A 23344-nucleotide genomic window follows, 5' to 3' on the forward strand; every position below is an offset into this window, starting at 1 on the left:
ATATCAGAATTCTTGTTCTGCAAGAGATTCCCTGATTCTCAAAATTTCATTTTGTTTTGTCTTAGCTACAAAACCATCGGTTGGAGAGTAACTGAAAAATAAATCTAATTTTTCCTTAAAAATTGAAAATTCTGGAAAAAATATCGCACTATCCTTTTCAAACTATCTTATTATAAGAATAACAAAATACATTCCACTATACCTTATATCTCTACTTTGACGACTTTGTATATTTTGTTGAGAATTTCCCAAGAAACTTACCACAAACATAAATTAAAACACAGTAAAAAAAGCTATCATTTTATTAGTATTTTCCAAGGGAAAACTGCTTCATTAGGAAATGTCCAAGTACTTCTACTATTTTGTTTCAGTTTTATGCTTTCTGAATTGAGCAGTTAAATCAGTCAAACAAAGTAATTATACAGTCTGTGATCTATCTGTATGAAAGAGTTGTCTCAGATTCTCTTCATTATTTTTGAGGTTATTATTACATATGCTTTGCAGTTAAGCTTTTAGGTAGGATCAAGCCTTCTACAGCCATGGAGTAGAATAAAACCAGTTTCTAAACTAATGTGATGTAGAACCCCTTCGGATATGAACAATTTTCCTTTTACATTGCATGAATCGTCTCATATACTATCCTATTAATAATTCAAGCCAAGCCTGCCTTATTTACTGCATGACTTCCTTAATGACATGTTCATAAAGTGTGCAGATAAACACACTGCACAAAGGACAGCTCATATAAAAGCTCTATTTCTCCCAAAAATGTTTAAGAATGGTCAAATTTAGGGGGATCCAAATAATTAAAATACAACCACCTTCTTCTATCCAGAGATTTTTTTTTTCTCTGCTCAAATTAAATGGTGTAATAATAATCTGTGTTTGTATCTATATACATCACCACAAGGCTGTAGTGTCCTTGTGTAGCTTCATATATTTTTTTATTGTCAAAGACCTGCTACTGATTGTGATCTTTACAAGGGACAATGGACAATATTACAGCCCCTGATGAGAATCTAGCTGTTCTTTGCTGAGCAGATTCAAACTCCTTAGCATAGGTATAGAAAACTAAGAAGAAATATAAGAGAAAATATGCACACTGTTGCAGGAAACAGTGTCAGCAGCAGTGTCTTGATTCAGTGGTGGAAAATCAAAATCCTTAAAAGTCCTTAAAAATTCCTTGCAAGAATATCACAATGACGGACTTCTGGCACTTGTCATATCCTGCAGAAGGCTAAGTAAAAACATCAATTTTGAAGATGATCATTAGGAACAAAATACATTATGATTTGAGATTATGCCTTTTTTATTGCATAACTACTGAAAAAATATGTGTTTGTATGTGTGTGTATATATATATATATATATATATATATATATAATTTGATGCACTTTAAGACATTAAGATATTTAGTCAGACCAGTACAGAGACTTTTTTATTTATTAAGTCATTACTACCCTGGTAGGACTCATTGTATACTTTTTTTTTTTTTTTTTTTTTTTTTTTTTTTTAAAGTGTAGCTAAGAGATTTAATGTGTAGTAGAACTGATTTTCTTTTACAATGCCAAGGAATTCTGTTTAGTCTTGACTTTTGTTTTCTTTCTTTCTTTCTTTCTTTTTGTTTGTTTTTAATGAATATTTTTTTTTCTGTAAGTGCTTACTGAAAACAGGTTTCTGCCATAGTTGAATTATCATGAGATCAGACAGAATAACAAAATGGGAAGCTTAACAGAGACATTTTTAAATTGTATTTTAAAATGTATGTGCAGTTATTATAAAACTGTATGGAATGACTTCAAAGTCAGGAACATATAAGCAAATGGGGAGTTTAGGCAAAAATATTTCTGGATTAAGATTTTCAAGGAATGGAAGGCATTGTATTCTATATATATAATATATATATTCTCTATCTATATATTCTCTCTCTCTCTATATATATATAATTCTGTGGCCAAATGCCACAGAATTTCTGAACAAGCTTAAATAATTATAGCCTCAAAAAAAAAAAAAAAAAAAAAAAAAAAAAAAAAAAGGAAAACATGGAAACCAACAAATCTATCAATTTGTGGTTAAAATATATTATGTTTCTCAACTGAAGGTGAAACTTCTGATCTAATTCACCCAAACTGTAAAGATTCCTGAGATTCAGAATTGATGTGTTTTCTCAACCTGTCTGCATGCTGCCATCATACCCTAAAATGTGCTGTTGCCTTTTGGTGCCTCAGCAAAGACTCAGTGCTTACACATCTGGGCACTGTGAGAGTAAATGGCTTCTAGCAAGGCACAGGGGAGGCAGAGAAAGAAGTGCTAAGGCAAGAAAAAAGTAAAAGAAATGCATTTTCATGCTAGTCTTGGTGTGTGTATGTGTGTTTGTTTGTTTGTTCTGTCATGTCATTCTAATCAGCCAGTGCTAAAACTTAAAACAAACAAACAAACAAAAAAAAAACATTCTTTAGGCAAGACCCACTACCCTCCATTCCTGTTTCGGCAGACAGCTCCTCAGCCTTCTACTGTGACAAGCCCTGACCTGGATATCCCAAAGCCCTGTGCTAGTGGTGGCCTGGGGCATTTTGTGGTGTCTATAAACATTTGTTTGGCAAAATATCCCTGTGACTTAACGTTGTAACCACTTTGTGCAGTGCACAGTAGCTGTTTAAGCTGTTTCTCATTAAGGTCATCCTAACACAATAGTACCCTTCATTATTTTACAAACTTTTTATTTTAAAGGGAACATAGATATTTAACCATAAGACTGTCAAGATATTTACATACCTAAATACATTTGAAGGTCAGGGTTTACCAAGATTTCCACCAACGGCCCAAGTGACTTAGTTTCCTAATCCCCAAGATACTTTTGAAGATGTAATTTAAACTTCATAATACGAAGCAGAAAAAATTTTTGTTTTCACAGTTGCTTATTAAAACCGAAGTCTAGTACTGTGGCTAAAACAAGGCTAGTTTTATAAAGGCATCCAGATAATTTTCTAAATTTTGTTCTTTGCTAATTTATGAAAATGGGTCTCAAGATTCCACATTAAGTAGACATTTTGGAAAATATAACTAACTTATTATTTATCCAATTTATAAGTGTCTAAGCATCTATGTCTCTACTTTTAACATATTTCTACAATGGATTCTCTTATATCCAAAACAAAAAAGCTGGAACTTTATTATTTGTGCACCATGGCATGACGAGCAGTTCAGTGGATAAAGTTTACATCTTACAGCTTATCCAATAATATGTGTTTTGGGACAACACTACCAAGGCACAGAAATCACATTAGTTCTAGCATGTTTGTTTCAGCTCAGATAAACTCTTGCCTATTCTTGGCACATTGTTTCCAAGAGAAGTTAGGCTTCAATGCTGCTATATTTTCAGCTCTAACTAATTTTTCATTGTTCAGATAGTTAAACCTTCGGAGTTTCAGCAGAGCTGCAACAAACAGGTATCTTGGGATGCAGTGAATCCAAATGTTGACATTTTGTAGCAAAGCTTGTTAGGGCATTTGCCAGAGAACTAAATTCTGTAGCATTTTAAAGTGTCTGACTGCTCTTAAACACCTTTGGCAGTTATGTTATTCCTTGCAAACATTTTCAGAGTTGGATGGGGATCATACTGCAGTGGCCAGACAATCTGTCCACCAAACACCCCTGTTTCGAAGATGCTGGAGAGCTGTTTTCACTCTCCATTTACTAACAGTCAAGTACATGGGTGACTGAATAGTTTTCTCGGTGCCAATTAAAGTGAATGAAAGTCACATAGCTAGAACCGAATAAAATAATCTGAATGACAGTATGGCAGCATTTTGCATTTCCTTGGTATTTTTCATTTCCTAATCTTAAAATAATTGGTAGGTTAACCAGAGGTCATTTCCAATTGTATAGTGTTAGTATTTTGAACAGGCAGAAATACATTCTTCTTTTTTACCATTATTCATATTATAGTGACATCCACATCAAGTATGATCGCAGTTACAGTTGGAGTTCTACAAGCAATAAAGAATGTAACAATCCAAGTCTAAAATTCTAAAATTAGTATATTTGATATAAAACACTTTTTTTTTTTTTTTTTGAATAAAAGCACATTTTTATAAATATCTATCAATTCAAACTGCTCAGAAAATAATTTACATCTCAGGGGAATACCTGGTATCTTGATACATGTTTTCATGAAATATAATGTTTATTTTTAATATAAAAATTGTTAATGATCAAAGCTTACATAAATAAATAGATAAATGAAATACATGGTGGCTCATATTGTTTTGGGAACTCCCTCAGCTAAAATTATGTATTTCAATGTTAAAAGTGGAGATTTGGACAAAAAAAAAAGATGCTTTTTTTTTTTCTTTTTTTTTTTTTTTTCTCTCCCAGAAATGGTAATTAGTGATCAAATGTTTCATTTCACTTGAGTTAACATATTAAAATAGATTTCTGTTAATGCCTTGTTTCATTTTGAAATGTCATTTTGAGTTTTGTAATGTTGCTTTGAAAAATCTTGATTTCAGCATAAGCATGTATGACTTTACCAGTGTTCATCAGTAGTTATTAGGAAAATCCCAGAGAGAAGTTCAAATGCAAAATTTAGAAGAAATGAAAGAGTGATCCTTAAAAAGAGACAGGTATGGGAGACAGTAAAATGAGGTAGAGTAAAGTAATATTGGAAGCACAGACCTTCCACATTTGGAGTTTTCTTTTTAATTCAGTGACTTCAAGAGAAATCTGTTTGAAAATGTTATTTTTTTTTTCCCCACTCATTCAACACATCTTTCACTTCATTTCACATAAATGAGTTCACTCATGTTTATTTCTTTTAGAGTCACTTAGGTAGAAGAGGACTCTGGAGGTCATGTAGGCTAATCTCTTGCTAAAGCAGGCCATAATTGAAGTTAGATCAGTTTGCTCAGGGAAATGTCTTTTTCACTGTATTTGCTGTTGTGGAAAGACTAAAGATACACAGCAGTAAACCAGATCCAAAGAAAACCTGTACAGATACTGTATACTGCAAGATACCAATCCTTTTCTGGAAGGGATTTTAATTTTTCTCCATTCAGATGAAACTGGTGGAAACTATAACTAGCTTGCAACAGTCAGTAGGTGAAAACAGTTAAAGATAGTAATCATAGCCCAATAACAGTTACCTTAATTTCAGAGACAAAAACTGCAACTATTTTATAATATGCACAAAGCAGTTAAGATTCATTGAACTTGGTGAGAGTTTAGACAAGACATGAAGCAGGTTAATCAGTCAAGACTAATTGAGTGGTAAGCTGTGATATGTTTGGTAGGATCAGTACCTCCATATGTAATTACTTTTAAGCAATACTCTTTGTGACTTCTGCAGTTTCAAGACAACCCTTAAAAAGCTTACATGTCAGTGATTCTCCAGTTATTTATTATTTTTCTGGTGAGTGTTCTTTTTTAGGTTTCTTCTGTTCTGAAAGTGATTCTCTTTACTGTCAAATCTGTAGTGTTCATAGGTCCTTTATCCAGACGTGACCTGTGGAACATTCTGTTTTTTATGTGTACTTTTCAGTACTGAAACTGTGCACTCAGAAATGGAGGTTTCCCAGAAATGCCTTTGCAACATTTAATTCCACATATTTTATGAGATTTCAGTGATTTAATATTAAAGAAAGCAGTAGACAACAAAGAATACACTAAAACATTTCAAAATTAAATATAAAGAGACAAAGAAACTAATAAATGAAATTCACTGAACTGAAATCTATTCTTCTATTTATGTTTTTTGTTTGTTTGTTTGTTTTTGTTTTGTTTTGTTTTTGTTTTCAAAAAAAAAAAAAAATTATACTATTAGACACTTTTTATCCAATCTGGAGTGCTTGGCTAACAAGAAAAACATGGAAGAAGCATACTTGAAAATGACAAACCAGTCCTATCTAGCTGGTAATCACCCATGGTCAGATGGAATTGGAAGATTTACCTGTTATGGTTAAAGAAATGATTACATTCTTATTTTCAGGTTAATGCAAGTCCATAGAGGTTCTGAGTGCTACAAAGCTAACTTATTAATGTCTTGTAGTACAAATTCCCTTTCTGACTGTATAGAGCACAGTTACATGCTGATTACTCAAAAATCCTTTTTTCTTTGCCCATGGTTTCTAATCAAAATTGGGATTATGCTGTTCATTGGGCTGAAATCATATAAAGTCTGGAGTGGATTAGTTTGTTCATTGGGCTGGAGTCACCTGAACTGTAAAGTGGATTATGAAGTTCACTGGACTGGAAGCACTGCATTGTGTTGCTGAATCCTATTACTCTCTGAGCTCTAGGCAGATCCTTGGAATTTTTGACAGAGGAACCCACTCTTTTTTGTTCAGTAAATTCAACCTTTAGCCATTTCTGAGCAGTTAAGAGAAGTCTTATTTACTGTGGACAAGAATAACTACACTTTTATGTCAGTAAATATCCTCAGATGAAAGTGGGAAGTTCATTAATGCTTGCTGATAATTTTAGAAGAGGTGAAAGTTTTAATCAGGTATTCAGAGACTGGAGTTCTCCAATTAAGTCTCTTTCATCTGACTGTGCACCTGTTTAGATTAGGTACATCTCTGTGACATTTAAACACCAAATGGTGTGGTGATTATTTGCACTCCGATGGAACCTAAAGGACCTATTGTGCAAGACTTTGTACAAAAGGAGACTGATTTGTAATCACTCTCTGCCCCCAATAAAATTAAAATTAAAAAAAAAAAAAGAAAAAAAAAAAAGGAAAAAATAATTTAAGAAAGTACAGAGAAAGAATCATCTAAAAACTATTTTCTTGGAGTAAATATTAGTTTTCCAACGTAAACTGTGTCAGAAGAGATACTGTATTTGTTTATAGTTAAGCTAGTTGTGTTTTGTTGTTTGGTTTTGGCTTTTTTTTTTTTTTTTTTTTTTTTTTTAATGCAACAATGTTACTATTTTGACCATCAATTCAGTTTTAAACAAGAGCAAACAATTTGAGTGAAGTTAGTGAAGTGAGAAGAAGAGGGAAAAACTTTCAACTTTCAGCAACAGCATTTGTGACAAGAAAGTATTACAGAGAAAATGCTGGGAAGCTGAGGTTAAAAGGAATGAATATTGACATAAAAGAGGTGAGAATAATTCTGTGAAAGTGGCTGGGATACTGCCAGAAATTTTTTGATGAAATACAAAGATTTATGTCTAATGTATATATGACTTCATCATTACTGGAATGCTGTTGTGAAGAGATCACTTAATTATCATTAAGAGTTTTAGAATTCATTTAACAGTCTCTTTTTTATTGTCTCATAATATGTTTTAAAAGAACAACATTATATTCCAGAGAAACTTCTGGAGACAGGGTTTAAATACTCATATGACGGGTTTATCTGTCCCTGCATAACACATATAATTTGAACTAAAAATCACTTTGTGCTGATAATCATCTCTCAAATATCCAAATATCCACAAAAGTGATGGAATCTGAATCAGATTTTTTCTGCCTTTATAGGATTTGCTATGACTAAGGGTGAAAAATGTTTATAAATTCTAATGGCCATGTTAAGGAATTAGAAACAACCTCTGAAATGTTACAGAGAATTCATGAAGGTGGACACGCAGAGACTACAAGCTGGGCAAATACTTTAAGAAAGACAAAAGGGAATAAAAGTTTTCACAGAATCATGGAATGCTTTGGGTTAGAAGGGACCTTAAAGAACATCTTATTCCAACCCCCCTATTTTAAAAATAGATTCTTAATAAAATCACCAAAGCCTTTGAACCAAGAGGGCAGGATTGTATAATACATTATGGACATCATTAGCATGTGGCTATCTTCAATTCAAGCAGGCAAAGCAAATGCAGCCATGCACTATTTGGGAATTAACTGATGAGTCTCATGGTGGCCTAAAGATATGGGGCAACTTTCAAGTTTGAGACAAGCTCTTTATGAGTTGCTTCTAAGAATCAGGATGCTGTAAGCCTGTTTTTAGCAGGCTTATATTCTATTTAGCAGGCTTATATTCATATTCTATATGAATATTCAGTCAGCTGCTAGGAACAGTAACATGTAGTCATATGTAATGAAAAAGCTGTTGTCTGTCATAAAACAGGAAATACATAAAACAGGTGTTTATATGGCATCTATTTTAGAAATTCTGAGCCATTAATTTGGAGTTGATTTAAATGACCTAGGACTGATAAGACAAAAATGCCTTTCCACTGTGGCAATTGGAAGGTAGAAGGATAATTGATAGCACTTTTTTCAGGCATCTGCATTGTTCCCATAAATTCTGTTTATATAACTTATTGAGATGAAATAACCTGTCCAAGAATTATGTCACTCTTGGCTAAATAATATAAAATGTAGTGTATGTGCAACTTGCAATAGAACTGATAAAGAAAATGTAGAAACCATGTTTTCAGGCTACAATTGCCTGAGAGTTTGCTGAGGCGTGTGATACAACTTTATGAAGAAGAACTCTACTTGGGGCTATTACTAGGCTGGTTCTGGTAAACAGGTTGAAAACATTTTTATTTACTTATTTTTAGTCCCAGCTGTCAATGATCTTCAGGAAAATATCCCTGCAAGGGAGCTTGAGAGTTGCTAGCACTTGTTTCTCTCCTCCCAGCCCAGTGCGCATATTTCCTTGCCTAAAACATCAGTCACTCACTGTAGGCTAAAGCCAGAATGGCCACCAACATGGAGATTGAGCAGAACACCAAGGATATCCTTGAGCTCAGTTATATGTTAGCTTAGACTTAGAATTTGTATCCTAAGGTACTTGATGTTCCTCTCAGTTTTGATGCTATAAGCAAGAGGTACTAACAAAACAGCTTACTTAACATGACTTACAGCATGAACAACATAACTCAACCTGATAATGGTCTTCAGCAATTGTATGTGGTGTTTGAAGAACATATCTAAAGCCTCTTCCAGAATTGTGTAGATATGTCTTCAGTTTTACTCTAATGAGAAGTCTTGTACTTTATCTTTTAGAAAATTGAGCAACATATGTAAAATTTACTAAGGAAAAAGTTGACAAGCTGAAATAAAACAGTTTGCATGAACAATTTCCCATTGTTAAACCAGCTTGTTAATACAGCCAGATGTATTAACAGACTGATAATGACAGATGATGGCTTTTCATTCTGTTTAGCTGCTGAGGGAAAAACAAAATGCAACACCAGCTTCAGTATCTTTAGAGTAAAAGCTGTTTCTGGTTATGCATATAGAATATCAAGTTTCTTCCCACCACCTGATATAAATACTACAAAATACTAAAAACTGAATGGCTAACCCTTTCCTTTGAACTAACTTTAAAAATAAATAAAATCAAGGACATAGCAATATGAAGTATGTACTCCTTCTTGTGTTGCCAATAGCTAACTCTGCAGTCCAATTATAGAGTATTAGAGCTTTCATTGCTTTTCTTTGGACCTTTTTCCAGTGGCTTATTTCTGTCTTTGGAGATGATACATTGTTCTCCTTATTCATATAAATGTGAGTACTGCTGAGGACAACCTGTGAAGAGAAAGAGGTGAAATTTCACAGAAAATTTTGAGGTTTCTGAAGAAAAATATTTGAATTTACAAGGGGTAAACTTCCAGTTCTCTAAGAGAAAACAAACAAACAAAAAACACCCAAGCTAATAAATGAGTGACTTTGGGAAGTAAAATCATTTTCCCCAGGTAGGAGAACAGTGCCTGCTGCTAGGAAGGTGATCCTGATGTGAGCAGAATTTCAAAAAAGAGTTTTCCAAGATGCACTGCCAGATGCAGCATCTTGTCTCTCTCTGCCTTCTTGATGCTCCTTCTTTTCTTGCCCATCTGTTTCTGTGGTGCAGATAACTTCTAACAGTGGCTTAACAAATGTTTTTGGGTAAATGTTGTCTGGAATCTTCATGCAGCCAATAATACAGTGTCTTTAGTTTCTACAAACTGTACAAAAGCATTTCCTGATGTTGAGTTGGAACCTACTGTGTTTTCAGTTTTTGTCAATTGCCAAGGACAACTGTCCTCTCACTGTACACCCCCTTGAGCCTTCTTTTCTTTAGGCTGGACAGTCTTAGTTTTCAGTCTTTCCTCATAGGAGAGTTGCTGCAGTCTCTTAGTCATATTCATGGCCCTTTGTTGGACTCTCTCCAGTAGCTCCATGTCTCTCTTGGGAGGCCAAAACTGGACACAGCACTCCAGGCATGGCCCACCAGTGCCAGAGAACAATAATCACCTCCTTTGTCCTGCTGGCAATACTGTGCCTCACACAGCCCAGTATACCATTAGTCTTCTTTGCTGCAACAAAAGACTTTTCACTTTTCTGTGTTGAATTTCTGAAAGAGGGGTGGTAGGAATTAGAATGAAAATTAATAAAAATAAGAGGCACAGTAAAAGTCTTGATGGCCAAGAAGCTTTGATTTTGCAGGTAAGAAGACAACTGACTACAATCCCATCTCTGTTCAATATCAAAGGCAGAAATTATAAGCAAAATACAAAGAGAAAGAGAGGAAGAAACTGTTAATATAATTTTAAAATTCATACCAAGGAATTGATAAGGGAAGTTAAAAAGTGTCAGAGAAACCTAAATATCTAACAGTTAATAATAAAAAGAAAAAAATGTATGAGGGACAAAAATTATTTGTGGAATTTTAAATTTGATAAAAATGCAGAAAAAATGCAGGTGTGTTTAATAGTTACCTATATTTATATATTATACACATATATATATAAACCAGCATGGTATGACCATGATTTTATTTTTCTAGGCTATTTATAACCAAATATAATGTTAAATGGCACTTGTTAAATATTCTGAATTCAAAATCAACCGGATTTAATAATTATAAATCTGAAGTCTTAAAAGAGTTAGAGATCTTAGAGATCTGGTTTGTTTTGCATATAGGAAGTATGAAAAATTAATGTTGATAAACCAATGTTGTGGCACTGCTAAAAATTACAGGTACATAGCACCAAATAAGTATTAGAAAATAAACTCAACATTGATTGTAGTCAAAGCAGTAGATCAGTTACTAGAGTCCATTAACAGGAGTTTGTGGAAGCCATGTTTTGTCAAACAAATTTTGAAAAAATCTTGTTTGCCATGAAGGTAGTTCTTGACTTATATGTCCTCAAATCTTCACATTGTATGTACCAGAAAGTAAACAATAAGTGGGTCAGAAGAGATTTTTATCATGTGAATGTGTTAATGAACAATTTAAGAAGAAACCCTGAATGAATTTTTCATGAACTTCATTAACACCAAACTTTCTATTGCAAATGTACTGAAACCTAGTCAATAGATCTGCTCATGAAAATCTTTTGTTTATGGACATCATTCTTAAAATAAATCAATAACAGACAAATTCCAAATGCAAGCAAAAAAGAATGAAGACTTCCTTTCTCATTTGTATCCTAAAATATGACACTGCATAGCAACTCACAGCAGGAAACTCAGTAAGAATTATATAAAGCACATTAATGCAAATTGTCAGAGCATAGCTCATTGCAAAAGTTGCCACGTAAAGGGAAACAAGTTCCTCTAATTAAATCTAAAACCTTTACAGCTGTGAAACTATAAATTTTTATCTACACTAGCAGTAGCTGTAAAATTTAATCTAAATTGAAGTATTAGGTTTTTCTCCCCCTCCTACATAAAGACTTACATGAAATTAGAACATGCCTTTTAACTTCTGCCATGAGTACTGCATCTAAGACGTCAGTGTGCTCTTCCCAGCAGAAATACTTATTAGGCTTATGCTCATTAAGTAGTCTCTTTTGTCCCTCCCTTTCTTTTCTTTGCAAATCATCTGATTTTGACTGAGAGAGGGGAGAAGCACAAAGTTTTTTGCTTTCTTGTATCCAATGCTCTGGTAACAATAAAGACAAGGTCTGAATGGTGCTGTGCTGACAGCTGTGTCTGAACCTCTGGCTCAAGGCAATCTTATTGGAGCCGATTCTTACCTTGTATAACTTAGTCACACTCCCTTGTGCCACTTATATCATCAGAAGATCCCTGAAAATTTGCTACACATCCAGACTTGTGTTTGAAACTTCATGAGACAGATTTTTATTGGTTCAGATCAAAGTATTCCAGTATTTTAGTAGACAATTTGTTGTTGCTGCTTTTTTTTTGTTGTTGTTTTCTTTTGTATTTTATTTTAAATGAGGCCCTAGGCGTTCAAAGACCTGAAGGTGGAAGGAATAATTTTCACAACCTAAAAACTGTCCTTGTGATTACTCTCTCACGTTAGTTTGGATTTATACCACTAAACCATACAGAGACAAAAAGTCCTGTGGGCTGGTTCCTAGTGCAGGACAGATACAAACACTTCTGTCTTGGCTCAGGCCTTCTGTGTCATAGCCATAAGGAAAATCTTTGTGCATGGCAGGTTAACTTGCAAACACTCCTCCACAGTTCTAGCCTAGTCAACATGTAATTGAATTTCGATTTACCAGGTTCTTAAGGTTCCCTAGTGATTCCTTGTGTATATCAGCATAGAGTCTATATACCCTAACTTGAGTGCATTGTGATAGGTGCTGTCACCTTAGGTCTTCTGCACTTTTTTGTTTTTTTTTTTTTTCTTTTCTTGAGCAGAAATTTTTGAAGGAAAAAGCACATTTTTTTTCCTCTGTATCTTTTTGGTTAGTCTCTATTACCTGGGAACTCTGTGAAACAGAAATTGTATGAGCATCCAACAAGGTTATGGCACCTTTACTAAAAGTTGCCAGAGAAGTTCATTTATTAATGTTCATTTCTACATCTGATGAAACTCCTTTGTAGTAGTTCACAAGAACTGTTTTCCCTTTTTCCCTTTTCCCTTTTCCCTTTTCCCTTTTCCCTTTTCCCTTTTCCCTTTTCCCTTTTCCCTTTTCCCTTTTCCCTTTTCCCTTTTCCCTTTTCCCTTTTCCCTTTTCCCTTTTCCCTTCCCTTCCCTTCCCTTCCCTTCCCTTCCCTTCCCTTCCCTTCCCTTCCCTTCCCTTCCCTTCCCTTCCCTTCCCTTCCCTTCCCTTCCCTTCCCTTCCCTTCCCTTCCCTTCCCTTCCCTTCCCTTCCCTTCCCTTCCCTTCCTTTCCTTTCCTTTCCTTTCCTTTCCTTTCCTTTCCTTTCCTTTCCTTTCCTTTCCTTTCCTTTCCTTTCCTTTCCTTTCCTTTCCTTTCCTTTCCTTTCCTTTCCTTTCCTTTCCTTTCCTTTCCTTTCCTTTCCTCTCTCCAGAAGGACAAGGGAGAAGGTAAATTGCCCAGTGCTGGAACTTAAAATTTGTCTGAAGTGCTTCTTCTGAGTATAGAATGGATTTTAAAAGCAGCTTGTTTACAGAATCCAACTTCACCATTTCTTTCTAATTCATATGTATTATGCTTAGTTTAGAACAGTTTACTTTAGAAGTTTTTGTTACTTTCTCAGCTGGCAGGCCAAGAAATTTAATTTTTGCCATCTGAGAGAATCACTTTTCTAGCAGTAAATCTAAGAAAGAAAGAATTCACAAGGATTTTCAAAATTCACCTTCAGACCTGCTTAATCCAAAATCAGGTCAATTTCATATTTATGGTGATAAGGAAGAAGAATTTATTAACAGTTAATACAGTTATGCACCTCCTGGCTTCAGTATTTTGAAAAATTAAGTCTGGTCTACAGAGTGTTCTTGACAGATCATGCTGTATAGATACAGATCTGGATGATGAAAACCCAGGAGATGCTGATCTGCCCTGAACATTGAACCTTAATCCTCTGTTGCATGTTTTCCAGGCAGCAGCCTTTTGACTGGGGAAGGAAAACCTGGTCTGTTGTGGTTATTAAATATACACATATTTACAGGAATAGAAACTCCGGTGCACAGAACTGTGACACTTGTTCACAGAAAATGGTACTGATGGTCCACTAAGGTTTTCACTAAGGTTTTCACACTAAGGTTTTCAGCAAGCTAGAACTTCACTGCCAAAACTGTAGTTCGACTGAAACATTGGAGCTACCAGTCTACTAGAGACCTGCTTTGAGAAGTGGGGATTTCTGGAGTCCCTTGGAATCCTTTGGTACAGACAGCAATGCGTACCTGTGGTATTCTCTGTTGACCTTTCTGTGTGTGAGGGCTGCTGCCTCTGATGTATTAGCTGGATGTCTATAAACAAGTCAAAGCAAAAGAAAATATCACTGCAGTAGAAGAGACTCATGGGGAAGACAAGGTATGAGGGCATTAAGGCACAGGTCTGTGATAGAGAATGTCTTTATTCGGTTCTTAGAGAGGGCACAGGTTGCATAATGTAATTCTGTGCCCATTCCCAAACTGCAAATCAAGTCTTTTTTTTTTTTTTCCTGTAAGGCTATAAAGCAGGGCTGGGGATGGACTTTTATTATGCTTATGTGCAGTACTTAGAACTCTTAATAACCCAATCCTAAGTGAAGTGTCCAAGTACTATGAATAATAATCAAACCATAACAGCAGGAGGTACCTAATGAACAGAATTAATGTATCTCTTGTTCCAATTTTCTAAGATTAGTAAACTTGTTACAGTCCTAGTGATAAATACCTAACACTGACGTCTTCTCCATTGGAGGATATTTTGATTACTTATTTTGAATGCTAATTTCTTTTTTCCCAAATGAGTAGCTAGACATTAATAGCTATGACCAAAATCAGGTTCTTGTGTGCCATTCCTGACTGATCTGTCATGAAATTAGCCTGGCAGTTTCTCAAGTACTTTCATTTCCTGGTCATCAGTATCAGCACTTGAAACAGTACAACAAATAAGTGTTTCTTTCACAGTAAATCAAGGAAATATTAGCCTCTGTTAGAGACTCTTTTTCAGATTGTCTGTCCCTATAGGAAGAGATGAACTGATGTGATTCATTTTGATGCAAAAAAAGACCATTTGGATATATTTAAAAATGCAGCAGCAGTGTGTTTAAAAGTGACAGAACAGAAACTGTTCTTTTTTCATAGCTCATGTGCAAGGCATTGCTTTCCTTTATTTTGTTGGAAAACAGGAGTGAGTGCAAAAAGGTTATTTATCTAATCTAGAAATGCAATAATACACCACAAAATATGATATACTGCTAGAAACCCACTTTTCTCTTGTCAGTTCTTAGTGTGTGTGTGTGTGACCTGTGCCAAGTCTCTTAAGTTTTCCAGAGTGCTCCTCTTCACAAATAGAAAATGACAGCAACAGCCTTTTCCATTTTTCTTCTGAGTTTCAGATACTGCAGTGAGAATGTTTTTAGTTAAGCAAAGCATAATTTTTAAGTTAAAAAGATGACAAAGAATAAGAGAATTACAGCTGAGAAACAGTCTTAGATAGCTAGCATAAATTATGAACTTTGTAAAGTTAGATTTTTCTCTATTTCAGCAATTCACCTTAAAAAATACATCTATTGGAATACTGCACAATCTCAGCACCTCATAAGCATTTCAAGTCAGATCTTACTACCTTATAAAATTATTACTCTGAGTGGAGTCATAGCAGAGGGCTACCAAGATACTCTTGGAGCCTTAATATATACATGTAGAAGAAGCTGGACTTATTAACTCAGAGAAGAGTTTCCCTACCTAAGGGTAGGGAAATACACCTGCAGCTTTTTACTTGCAAGAGGGACAGAGTAGATGGAGCCAGACCTTTGGAGGTGTGAAGTGAAAGTGCAAGAGGCAGCAGAAAGAAAATTCTAAGTAGTTAACAGAAAATAAAAATAAAATAAAATAAAATAAAATAAAATAAAATAAAATAAAATAAAATAAAATAAAATAAAATAAAATAAAATAAAATAATAAAATAAATTTTCAACACAAACATGGTCAAGTATGGAACAACAGTGCAGAGAATATGGAATCTCCTTCCTTGGAGATTTCTGAAACCTGTCTGGAAAAACCCTATACAAACCAATCTTACTTTATGGTTAACTCTGCTCTGAGCAGGGAGTTGGATCAGACAAACTGCAGAGGTCCCTTCCAACTTATGTTGTTCTGATTACAAATAGGAAAGTCTAGAGAGAGTTGATCTGTGTGTGTTTATTATAACATATTGCATATAACATTATATAAAAATGCAGTATGTGTAAGAAAGTATACCAAGTAAATTGACAAATGCAAGATGAAAGTCTGTTTTTCACAAAGGTACAGGCATCTTTAAGATTTTTTACATTTCTTTGTTCTTTTTGTTTGTTTGTTTTTTCTTACCCTTAAGGACCCGTCTGTATATGGATCTCATTGTGCGGTATGTGCAAGCATAAATTTATAACAGCTTAGTGTTTTGTCCTGTCTTCCTCCATTCATTTACCAGTCATGGCAATTTATACTGGAAGATCTGATGAGATTGTTCTGCTTAACTGTTTGACCTACCACTGCTGCAGTCAGGGAGGCTGCTCAGGAAACAATTCCTGTTCACCCACAGTTTACAGCCCACTCTTTTATGAAGAATCATCTTGCATTATACCAACAGACTGTCCAGTTACTTGATTCATAAACAGGTTTCTCGTGCTGCTCGCTTGTTTTTGAGATGGGGCTAGAGTAGGATTACTTTGCCTTAAATTAGTAAACTCCAGAAGGTTGCAGAATCACTTTGTTCACTGTAAGACTCATCTACATCATAGCTTTTCTATGAGGATCAAGGACAAAATTTCCCACTTTCAAAAGCAAAGTCTGAAGCATTACTGTTTGCTCATATTACAATCTCCATTATTAACTACTTAGCTGCATTACCACTGAAGTCACTCAGAATTCACCTGTAAATCGTTTCCCAGTGAATCTTGTTATATAACCCCCAGTTCATCAGAATTTCCTAGTAGGGTGCTACGTCTAATGTAACTACTATTTCAAGTATTTAAATTGACATAGGCTTCATTTCTCAAGAAATTCCATTCTGACACCTACTAGTAAACATTAGCTTCCCAATGGGAATTTTCTTGTATTACTAGGTTTTTGTGGCAACTCTGCAAGGTAGTGAAGAAAAATAATTAACATTGTTATCAAAAACATTCTGGGGGCAAATGCTTGATCTTTATATAAGTATGTATATAAAATAACTAGATTTTCATAGTTCATCAGACAGATAAAAACTCAATTATATTTGTAAGCTTTCCCAGAAATACAAAAACTATTTGTATTTAGAAGAAGAAAAAAAAAAAAAAAAAAAAACACTTCCAAAAAGTTCTAACAGTATTTTGTATATGTCAATGAACTGGAAGAAGCTTTTATCGTTTGTACATAAAGGGACAAAGGATGTCAGCACAAATAATTTTATGCATTTTATTTTCATTCCCATGACTAAATCTTATATCTTAGTTAATTCAGGACTTGGGGTTTTGTACATCACCCAGAAGCTTGCAGAGTTCATGTGGCAATTGCTTTTCCACCTAGACTGAAGATCTTTGATCAAATGAGGGATTGAAAACACCTGATTCAGTAGGATAAGAGGGCAAGTTAAAAATATTGCTTTTTTTTTTCATTGTATCATAAAAAACAATCACTGTATAATGACTGAGGCTTCTTATTCATAAGCTAAACAGTTATTTAATTAGTTTTATAACTTTTCAACAAAGTTTTAATGCCTAGATTAGGGATTTCAAAAAGCATAGCCCTATTTCAGGTCTTAAAATTGTTTCTTCCCAAATGAATATTCACATTATATTGGTGTCAAAATGAATTCTAATACTAAGATTCATAGGCTAACATGGGCTATGTTGCTGATACCTGTGAAGGTAAACCAAGCCCTGTGGCAAAAATTAGTATAGCGACATTTATTTAAACAGTTCCAGATATAATGAATATCCCAGATACAAGGATGTCCTGTTTCTGGGTCAGGTACTGGGTATTTAGATCCAGTGGTAGCAATGACTATGATACAAATAAATATAACAGCACAGTTCAGTGTTTGAAAGTTCTCTGCCCCTTTACTAACTTTATTTTTTATGTCAGGGCATTGGATCAGATTCACCATGTAGAATGGATTTCACAGCTGTTATTTAGCTGAACAAATTCTAAAAACCTAGCCCACAATAGGACAGGCCTTGGTTCACTTGCAGAAATGGGACAGGTGGCAGCTCTGATACAGGCTTGAGAGAATAGAGATTACAGAGTGGGATGGGGCTTGTGAAATGCTGAAATACATTCAGCTTTTAGGAATAGGCTAGAGAATTTAATGTGGCTTTAAGGAATCACATATATAGTTTGACTGGAGTTATTTAGCTTATTTTAAAACCTGCTTGGGAGACTCAGTAATTACACTGGAGCTGGGATGATTCCTGTACAGAAAACCATTCACTCACGTCAACAGAGATTTATTTCACAATCCTAGGTGCAGTGAAATATCAGTGGTTGTTGATGAAATGCTTGTTGTGGAATCTGTGGGCTTAGTTGTTGGATAGTCTTCTGATTAGGGAAAAAAAAAAAAAAAAAAAAAAAAAAAGATTGATGAAAGATCCTGGAGAACAAATTAATGTTTTTTTACACTTGATTAACTGCTTAATATTCTTAATGTGCTCAAGGTACTGGAAACACTTGGAGGGTAAACACAGAGAGAACTCAGAACCTGAAAGCTAAAGTCACTGAGGCCAGATTTTAATTAAATTTAAATTAAAAACAGAGAGGAAATTAAAGTATCCATCACATTAAAAAGAAAAAATCAAAGCAGGATCAACACCAATAAATAAATAAATAAATAAAGAAAGAAAGAAGAAGAAGAAAGAAAATCTCCATTGAAAACTAATGGTCTGACTTTAAGCAGTTTGTAGGGAATTTATTGCTGCAGCTGAAGTAGTTTTCATTATCATCTGGGGCGAAAAAGCATTTGGTTCTTGTGCTGCTAAAGAATCAGAAATCACATAAACGAGCAGTTTAAAATTTGAAGTAATTTCAAAAGTGAAATTCCTGTGAGATTATGAAACTTTTTCCAAGAAAATTGTCAGTATAAACTGTCAGAAACTTAAGGTTAAGGTACCACATTTGGAATCCAGCCATTGATACCAAATTTTATGTTGCTTGGATAAAATGGCATTATAATTAATACATGTGTTCAGCAGATCCATCAGCTGCATTTGAGGCTACTGAAAATCACTTTAGAAAGTGACTGACAAAAGGGAAAAAAAAACAGAGGTGCATAAAGACAATCAGATTTTTCTTTCAGTCTTGTGTAGAGAATCAATGTGTTTTGTGCAGTTACAGCTACAAATATGTTACAGATACTTTACATTTAACCCACTGTATTTTAAATCTTTTCAGTTCACTGCAGTGCTTTAGGCACTTGTCAAAGAACTCTACACTTCTCATTTTGGCTATAATACTCTCGCCAGTAGTTCTTACAATGTGATGTACTTGTGATGCAAGTTTTCCTCAGACCTGCCAATTGCTTCCAGCTTACCACATTCCTTTTCTCATCGTGCTCGTAGTTGCCAACTATCATCAGATTTGTAAAACCTTGATGGGTTATTTCGGTTCAGATTCCAGCTCCTGCATTTAGAAAGATTTTCTATGAAAGTTTTAACTGTAACTTCTGAGCTTCTAGTTATCATTCACACCTTGAAATTACAACTTCCAGTAACAGAATAAATATTTTAAAAGGCTTTTCTTTATCTATTGACAATTTCAGAATCACATCAGACTGCTAATAATTATGTAATCTCCCTCAACTATTATGTTTTTATTTTTCACATCTTTTGGTCATTATTTATTTATTTGTTTATTTATTTTTGTAACACAGCTGTGGCTAGTCTTAGTTCAGTTCTCTAAGATATTCATAATAAGGATAATATTCACCTAAACAGACTATATCACGTACATATAGGCATATTTGACAATCTTAGGATTTAAAGTGACAGCTCAATAGTTTTTTAGTTTTTATCCCCTGTTGTGTTCTATTCTTTTGTCTGCTTATTGCTACTTAACCATTTGAACTATTCAGCAAAACAAAAGTGTACAACTGCAAAGCCTCATTTACTGGAAAGGAGGACCAGAATGCATCTCAAGAGAGAATGCTGGGTGAAAAAAGACTTACCCAGAACACAGAATGGCAGAAACACAGACACACTTAAATTTCATTTGCCATAAGGCGCAAAGGAAATATTTCTTGCAAGCATGTGTTTGAGGGGAAAAAAATTTTGAATTTTACTAAAATTTTGAGGAGAAATATATTCCTTTCCTGCCCAGATCTAATTAAATACTTTATAAAAATGTGCCTGATGTTTGTGCCTGTGGTGAATTAATGTTTTTATGCCTAAAAAAGGAAAAGGAATGATTTCCCCACAGGAACATAAGGAATATTTCATGCAAGACACCCTGACATTGATTTATATATGTGTACTCAAGAACTCCTAACCCAGAGAATTCAGTGTCTACATGGATACAGTTTGCAAGCAATACTATCGTATAGAGTGCTTAAAACATGGCTTTGCACTTAAGGTTAATTGGGGAAATAACCTGACATTTACAGGGGTAATGCTGTGTTTATGTTTCCCTTGTGTTTCTAGAACAGCCAGATATTTACATGACATTTTTTTTTAAAAAGGAGGAACACGAGAAGGAAATTGTATTTGCAGTTCAGGCTGATTGCAACATTATCCTTTAGAAGGAAAACAATGGATTTGATTATGAAGGGATTTACTCCACAGACTTCACACAGAAGTAAAGCTGGGACTTCAAGGAAAGGACTCCAGCCAGATGAAGTTGAAACCATCTTAGCCTTCTTAGGCCAACTGTTTTTCTTTCAATTCAGGATTAATATAAAGAAAGAACTTCTGTAAACTGGACTAAGCCCACTACTGGCTACATACTCACTGTAGTGGTAGGCATGTAAGCATAGAAAAGGTCAGCATCCTTATTCTGAGGAGGGACTTCTGAGAAGCTGGAAAACGACAGAGGGAGCGTAGACTGGAGATCAGATCAAAATCCTTTAAGCCAGAATTTCAAACCGTGTAAATCAAATGATGGGGTATGTGGAGCACTGCTTTTTGTAAACCATCAGAGGTTCTTCCCCTTATCAGCACTCTGAAATTCTGGTAGCATTCAAGGGACCATAAGAAGTTATATTTCGACTAAGTATTGTGTAGGACTTAAGCCACTTAGCTCCCAGGATAGTTTATACTTTTCTCATGGATAAGGAACTGTGAAAACACTCTGAAAACATACAAAAATGTGTCTAGTTCTTTAAAGGGAGTAGCTATTGATGATGATTTTCTTGCTGAAAATTGTGGCATGATTGTTGATGGAGTAGCCAGTGATGCCAGTCAAATATGGTATTGAATGTCACCTTCAATTCATAGAATAAACCAGTCAATTTGCTCTCTCTTGTTGTTTGTCAGCAAAACAGAATATCACCATGCTTGTGTTAAATGCAGTGGAAAAACAAGAGCTGGAACAAACAAAATTCATCTAGGCTCTTGATATGACCAAAAGGTGTTGACTGGATGCAGTGTAACAAAATAGTGAGAGCTCTAGAATTGTAGGAGAGATGCTTTATTTCTGATAAGCCTTGTGGTGTCCTTCTCCATTTTCCCAGACAGCATAAATGCTTTAACCTGATTGTTCACTGCATTGTTCTGGTTTCACACTAACATGAATTCAAATATAAACCTGCAGTAATGTAGTGAGAAACTGGGACAAGAATCAGAAATTAGTCCTTATGTGGCACAATACTACATGAGTGATAGTACCATCACCTTTTCCTATGCCTAATTTTGCCAAAGTTTGCAGATACTTCCCTACTATTCTATTTTATTAAGCTTCGGAGATGATATGCTTTGTGGAAGAACCTGTTGTAAGGCAAAACACCCTGCTGCAGTGTAAATGACTTTTGGAATTCTTACGCCTGTACAACTCTGCTAATAACTCAGTTGAATGGCATCTAACAACAGATTATTACTGCTTTTTCTAAATTGAACAACTTTCCGGTTATACTAGCAAAGTCACGACTACATTCATCTGCCAATGATCCTCATTAATGTTTTGTTTTGTTTTGTTTTGTTTTGTTTTTAATTTATAACCAGGTAGTTTCAGTGGAGTAGCTGTACTACAGAAAAAAAAATATAGAACAGGAATAGATGTGCTGTTTGCCAGTGACAACCTCAGCTAATATGAGTATAGAGTTCTCATAGTAAGTCAGATGTCACGCATTCTTAAAGAAAAAAAAATGCAAAACTTGTAATCACTATTTTTTCCTTTTTTTTTTTTTTTTTTTTGTAAAGAAAGTTTACAGAGAAAATACTGGTTAGTAGACTGTCTTTTTCTCAAAATATCTTTTCTTCTTCCCTTAGTAAAAGTACAGCCTAATTTCTACAGCTGTGGGTGAGAAACATTGCTAGAAAATATTCAGTTGTGTAATTTCTGTATGTTTTTTTGGAGCTCTGATTTCATAGTAGTGACTTTTGTAGTGTCATGTGGTCATTTATAAACAGCTCGGGACAGTACTGGTGAAATGAACTCCATCCCAAAATAATGAGCCAGACCATTGGTCTGTGTTTGAATATTAAATTAACAAAATCCCTCAAAGTTTGTATTCTATTTCTGATTACTCATTGCTCCTGCATATAGTAAACCCAAGGAACAAATGGAAGAAGAGATGATCACAGAAGATGCAAATTGTGCAAGTGTCTGCTAAACCATTTGATTTTTACCCCTAAGGAAATTCTGTACTTAAAAGGAGAGGTGACAGCTCCGTCAACGCTCCAATTTTATACACTAGGACAAGTAAAATGTCCCTACTTCCCACCCCTGCTTTGTGAGCACACGAATGATGCAGTGGTACTTCAAAGTCAACTTATACTCATCAGCATCATCAAACATAACTGGAAAGAAGCTGCTATCATAAGTAAATAGTCTTCAGCATAAAAAGGGCAGTAAAATATATTTCTTTACTGTCTCCATTTACTATTCAAAGTACTGTTGTTTAAGTGGGTTTCTGCAAACCGAGCAAGAAAACATTTTCCTTGATAAAAATGTAATCCAAGTCCCACTGAAGGTCATCTAAAGGGTTCTCATTGACATTGTTGGGCTTGGATTCAGCCCTTAATGTACTTTGTAAGACGTTTTATGGAAACATTTATGTTGGGCAATAACTGCTCCCAGCCCTACCTTCCCTGTTGAAAGTCATAGCAGATCAAAACTTTAAGACTTCAAAGAATCTCTCTCCTGGCTTGCTTTTGCAGCTCCTTATTTTGCCTGACTTACCATTATTGAAAATTTCCCTTCAGTCTCCATTCACATTGATCTATGCTGCTGCTGAAGGAGTGACTGACAAGCTCGGAACAGAAGATTACAAAACCAAGAAGAAAAAAGACAGCAAGTCAGCATGAAACTTTCCAGAGGCCAGCACTACTGAGGAACAGGCTCACAGAAACATAGAAAAGAACACAGAAAATAAGCCAGGTGTGCCATGTATGTTAATGCAGGAGACAGTCCCTATT

Source organism: Aythya ferina (genome assembly GCF_964211825.1).
Source record: "Aythya ferina genome assembly, chromosome: 6".
NCBI classification, from domain to species: Eukaryota; Metazoa; Chordata; class Aves; order Anseriformes; family Anatidae; genus Aythya; species Aythya ferina.